The sequence below is a fragment of the Salvelinus sp. IW2-2015 genome, unplaced genomic scaffold (genome assembly GCF_002910315.2).
Source record: "Salvelinus sp. IW2-2015 unplaced genomic scaffold, ASM291031v2 Un_scaffold3627, whole genome shotgun sequence".
Lineage (NCBI taxonomy): Eukaryota > Metazoa > Chordata > Actinopteri > Salmoniformes > Salmonidae > Salvelinus > Salvelinus sp. IW2-2015.
Window position 1 is genome coordinate 37,168 of NW_019944904.1, and position 6,238 is coordinate 43,405.

Below are 6,238 nucleotides of genomic sequence, written 5' to 3' on the forward strand. Positions count from 1 at the left end.
CACACACACACGGTTAGTGGAAACATCAGGTGTGTAGTCAGCACACACACACGGTTAGTGGAAACATCAGGTGTGTAGTCAGCACACACACACACGGTTAGTGGAAACATCAGGTGTACTGTGGGAGGTTTCCTTTGTTCAGTGTGGTGGATATAAGAGTTATTGCTTTATCTACGATGAGGACAGACAAAACCACAAACACCAGAGAGAGGACATGTTTGTCTTCTGATCTCTCTCTCTCTATGTCTGGTAGTTGTGTATAGGTTGAGAGGTCAGTCTGGGGAGCTGTCAGCTCTGTGCTCCTATCTGGTTGCTGACGGGCTGGGGTCAGAGGTCGGGGTGAGGGGTGAGAGAGCAGGACACGACCCAAACACACACAGTGTTGGGAGACGGCCCGAGACCCTCACAACAACCTGTCATCCCCCACACAGAGAACCATCAAACATTGTACGTGTCTGTGATATTGGACATGTTAACATGGTCGTCATCGTAAATACAAATATTTTATTAAAGGGATACTGTGAGATTCTGTCAATTAAGTGGTTTTTGATGAACTCATGGATACCATTTTCATGCAGTATGAAGGAAGAGGTAGTTTTGCAGGCCAATGCTAACTATCGTTAGCACAATGACTGGAAATACGCTACCGTATCTCAGAGGCAGAGATAYAACATGGTGTCCTAGTGTTCATCTGACTCTGGGTAAGTAGAAAAACRGCTTAATTGCCAGAATCTCACATTATCCTTTTAATAGTTGCCTGGTTAAATGAAGGTCAAATAAATACAACATGGACATTCATCTGTTTGACTTATCATGATTATACTATAAAAACACACACAGCCAAGAGTACTATGGACCACTATCAAAACCAGATAYTTCCTAAAAGCCACCCCGTAGGAGCCTTTTATGATTGATCCACTATACATATTTGTTATTCCTGAATATAAAGGCATATYTAAGAGCAGGAACAAATATCCCCACAACACTAGCACTTGTATAAATATGACACAAGGGACTTTGTGAACAATCAGGGCTAAGTTACTTCTCACTAATCAAGCTGTCTAGTGTCAGGTGTGTCATCGCTAAACRGTTAGCATGTAGACTATCATAAACTGTGGCATATAAAAACCTGCTTCAGCAAAAAGGTTTACAACATGGTTCTCATAGAAGAACGTCTGTTGAAACAGCTGCTGAACTGCAATGTGATGAAACATAAATAAGTGGAAAATGACTTATTTCCAGGGATTCTGCCACACAGACACACCTGACCCTACCTGACCCTACTACTTCAGCCAATAGCATTGCGTGCAGACTTGCATAAGAGTGTTTGAGAGAGAGAGATAGAGACATAGAGAGAGAGAGAGAGATAGAGTTAGAGAGAGATAGAGATATACACTGCTCAAAAAAATAAAGGGAACACTTAAACAACACAATGTAACGCCAAGTCAATCACACTTCTGTGAAATCAAACTGTCCACTTAGGAAGCAACACTGATTGACAATAAATGTCACATGCTGTTGTGCAAATGGAATAGACAAAAGGTGGAAATTATAGGCAATTAGCAAGACACCCCCAATAAAGGAATGGTTCTGCAGGTGGTGACCACAGACCACTTCTCAGTTCCTATGCTTCCTGGCTGATGTTTTGGTCACTTTTGAATGCTGGCGGTGCTTTCACTCTAGTGGTTAGCATGAGACGGAGTCTACAACCCACACAAGTGGCTCAGGTAGTGCAGTTCATCCAGGATGGTACATCAATGCGAGCTGTGGCAAAAAGGTTTGCTGTGTCTGTCAGCGTAGTGTCCAGAGCATGGAGGCGCTACCAGGAGACAGGCCAGTACATCAGGAGACGTGGAGGAGGCCGTAGGAGGGCAACACCAGCAGCAGGACCGCTACCTCCGCCTTTGTGCAAGGAGGAGCACTACCAGAGCCCTGCAAAATGACCTCCAGCAGGCCACTTCCATTTGCACAACAGCATGTGAAACTTATTGTCAATCAGTGTTGCTTCCTAAGTGGACAGTTTGATTTCACAGAAGTGTGGTTGACTTGGAGTTACATTGTGTTGTTTAAGTGTTCCCTTTATTTTTTTGAGCAGTGTATATATATATATAGAGAGATAGCGAGGGAGAGAGAGATAGATGAATTCTTAAAGCCTCTCCTAATTACGATTACAGTAGCATTTACTTTCTTACAGTATAATACAGTAAATTGTACAACATTGTATTTAGATTACGGTAAGTATACTGCAATATGAAATACAGAAACTTAATTGCTAATGAGCTGCCTGTAAGTTACTGCTAAAGATGGGAGGGTATAGATGAAGACAGTCAGTGAGCTATAGGATAATAGAAGAGGCATCACACACTGTAGACTAGAGGTTTGCTGGATTCCAAGACCAGAGACTCCAATTTCAGAGAGAGCAGTATTCCAAACGCATCTTCTAATTGCTGAGCTCAGGGCTCATGCCAAGGCTTTCCTTTGACACACCACACACACACACACACACACACACACACACACACACACACACACACACACACACACACACACACACACAACTCCGCCTCTGTTCCTCCTTTCACGAGCCCCTTCTCCTCACCCTCCCCTCCTCCAAACTGGATTAAAAGTACTTTTCATTAGCCACGCAGGCAGCAGATATAGCACTTAAAAATCACCCGATTATCATTTTTCACACAGCAAACAGCATGCACACTTTCAAAACACACACACTCCAACATAATTACCTACCCTGTCATAGCAGCGAGATGGAGACTGCTGATTTCCAGCCTGCGTGTGCCTGCCTGCTTGCCTCTTAATGATATTAAAAGCTCTGCATAAACAGCTGTTTAAATGACTGTCACAGAGAGAGAGAGAAATAAGAGAGAGGCTCCACTCACATCTCCACTCACATCTCTCCATGATCTCTCACAACTATGTTTTTCAGAAACATGGCTTTTGGCTTATCTGTCACATGGCAGGAAGAGTTTAGGAAGAGCATTCACTAGGACCATTTACTGCAAATGTTCAAGGTGAGGCGAGCGTTCACAAGCGGGTGGGGGGGGGGGGTGTTAAGTGAGTACATGTTTAAAACACTCTCTCTGCTCCCCCTGTCACCCTAGGCATTTATCACTGTGACAACGTCTCCACACACACACACACCCCACCATCCATGCGTTGGACTGTCAGAGGAACGGCAGGGTGTAATTATGCCTGCAGATAAAGTAGGGACAGGCACGGGTCCTGTGTGATTAACTGGGAGACTGTTTGATCACATTTTACTAATTTGTGGCATAAATCTTCAGCCTGCCGTTCTCACTGGAGACCATTAGCCCCCAGACAGACACCACACACACACACACACACACACACAGCTTTTAGAAGAAGCTATGTGAGAGAGACAGAAAGAGAGAGAGAAAAAGTCAAGACAGAAGGTGTCTGTGATGATATGTTTGAAACAGAGAGGAGTGTTAGAACCAAACATGAACTCAAAAGGCATAATTATGACATGGAGAGAAAGAGAGAGAGAATAGAGAACCAAGCAAAAATCACTGGTCATTTGTAAACAGGTAACGACACAGGCCAGGTGTGTGAGCATATGTACTGGTGAGCAGGGGAGGGAAGGAAAGGGATGAGTGAGGAGGAGAGAGGGAGAGGAGGATGAGAGTGGGGGGACCATCTCATTTGTTTTTACACTGCCCTGTGCCAAATGGCTAAAACAGCCAATCAGGCAGAACATGCACAGAGGTACAGTAGGCAACAGTATTGACTGGTCACTGACCAGTAATGACATCATTCACAAGCCAAAAGGGGTGTGGCCTGTCAGAGACCTCAGTTCAATGAGGCAGAGATCAGCCTTGGCTGAGGGAGAGACGTGAGGGAGACCAATTAAGTGAATGAAAAGTTTTTGGTGGCAATCAGCATTGAAATCAGCATATCTTGCATTATAGTATCATAAACTAAGTACTAGAGCACTGAATTGATGTTAGTTTCAGCTGTAAGCTAGCAAGGAAAGTCGATAGACAGATACGTGAAACACATTTGACAGATGTAATGAAAGTCACAAAAATTCGAATACCAAACTGTTTTTCCTGTTCTAGTATCGAAAAAGTACTGAAGTTTCGATTTGCCGTGCAGTGCAACACTAGTATCCTTGATGTGAATCTGCCACATAAACAGCTCTACTGTGCTGCAGTAGTTTATGTGACGGGGGGCTCGGGTCAGTCTGGTACATCTGGATTATTTCTCCTGTCTTATCCGGTGTCCTGTGTGAATTTAAGTATGCTCCCGATAATTCTCTTTCTCTCCCTCTCCCTCCCGGAGGACTTGAGCCCTGGGACCTTGCCTCAGGACTACCTGGCCTGATGACTCCTTGCTGTCCCCAGTCCACATAGTCGTGCTCCAGTTTCAACTGTTCTGCCTGCGGCTATGGAACCCTGACGTGTTCACTGGACGTGCCACCTTGTCCCGGACCTGCTGCTTTGGACTCTCWCTCTCTACCGCACCTGCTGTCTCTAACGCTGAATGATCGGCTATGAAAAGCCAACTGACATTTACTCCTGAGGTGCTGACCTGTTGCACCCTCTACAACCACTGTGATTATTATTATTATCTGACCCTGCTGGCCATCCATGAACGTTTGAACATCTTGGCCATGTTCTGTTATAATCTCCACCCGGCACAGCCAGAAGAAGACTGGCCACCCCTCAGAGCCTGGTTCCTCTCTAGGTTTCTTCCAAGATCCCTGCCTTTCTAGGGAGTTTTACCTAGCTACCGTGCTTTTACATCTGCATTGCTTGCTTTTTGGGGTTTTAGGCTGAGTTTCTATATATTTATCAATAAATGTGATTGATACTATCTAATGGGATATACACTTGCAGATTGAGGCCTGACTAGTTGTGTGTGTGTGTGTGTGTGTGTGTGTGTGTGTGTGTGTGTGTGTGTGTGTGTGTGTGTGTGTGTGTGTGTGTGTGTGTTTGACTGTGTGAGCTGAGAACAAGGGCATGGTGTATGGAGCCAACCAGCCCTGAGCAGAGCAGAGTAGCCATACTTTCATGGTCGGTTTCCATTTAACTGTGGGAGTGACAGGGAACATGGTGCCATTAACACGTCCCACAGGCCTGGAGGAGAGGAAATGGACATATAAAATCTCCCTGGGGAGAGGAGGAGAGGAGGTTATAGAGAGGCTAGGACTCACAGACCGCATTTAACCAAAGGACCTGCTGTTAAAAGGGAACAGCCACCCCTCCACGTCTCCCTATCCCTCCACAACAACCTTATCTCTCTGGAACAAAAGCAGGATGTATCTAGCATGACTTACTTGCCCAGCCTGAGTTTCTCTCTCTCTGTCTGACTTACAGTGCAGTGCTTCAGAAAGTATTCATACCCCTTGACTAAAACCACATTTTGTTGTCTTACAGACTGAATTCAAAATTGATTAAATATATGTTTTTCTCAGCAATCTACACACAATACCTCAGAATGAAAAAGTGAAAACATGTTTTTAGACATTTTTGCAAAGTATTCATACCCCTGAGTCAATACTTTGTAGAAACACCGTTGGCACCGATTGAGTCTTTCTGGGTAAGTCTCTAAGAGCTTTCCACACCTGGATTGTGCAACATATGCCCATTATTCTTWAAAAAATTATTCAAGCTGTCAAATTGGCTGTTGATAATTGCTATGCAACCATTTTCAGGTCTTGCCATAGATTTTCATGTTAATTTAAGTCAAAACTGTAAATCAACCACTCAGGAATATTCACTGTTTTCTTAGTAAGCAACGCTTTGTGTTTTAGGTTATTGTCCTGCTGAAAAGTTCCTCTCCCAGTGTCTAGTGGAAAGCAGGCTGAACCAGGTATTCCTCTAGGATTTTGCCTGTGCTTAGCTCCATTCCGTTTATATTTTATCCTGAAAAACTCCCCAGTCCTTAACGATTACAAGCATACCCATTCCATGATGCAGCCACCACTATGCTTAAAAATATGAAGAGGGGTACTCAGTAATGTGTTGCATTGGATTTTCCCCAAACATAAAGTTAATTGCTATGACATTTTCTTGCAGTTTAACTTTAGTGCCTTGTTGCAAACAGGATGCATGTTTTGGAATATTTGTATTCTCTACAGGCTTTCTTATTTTCACTCTGTCAATTAGGTTAGTATTGTGGTGTAACTACAATGTTGTTGATCCATCCTCAGTTTTCTTTTATCATAACCATTAAACTCTGTAACTGTTTTAAAGTC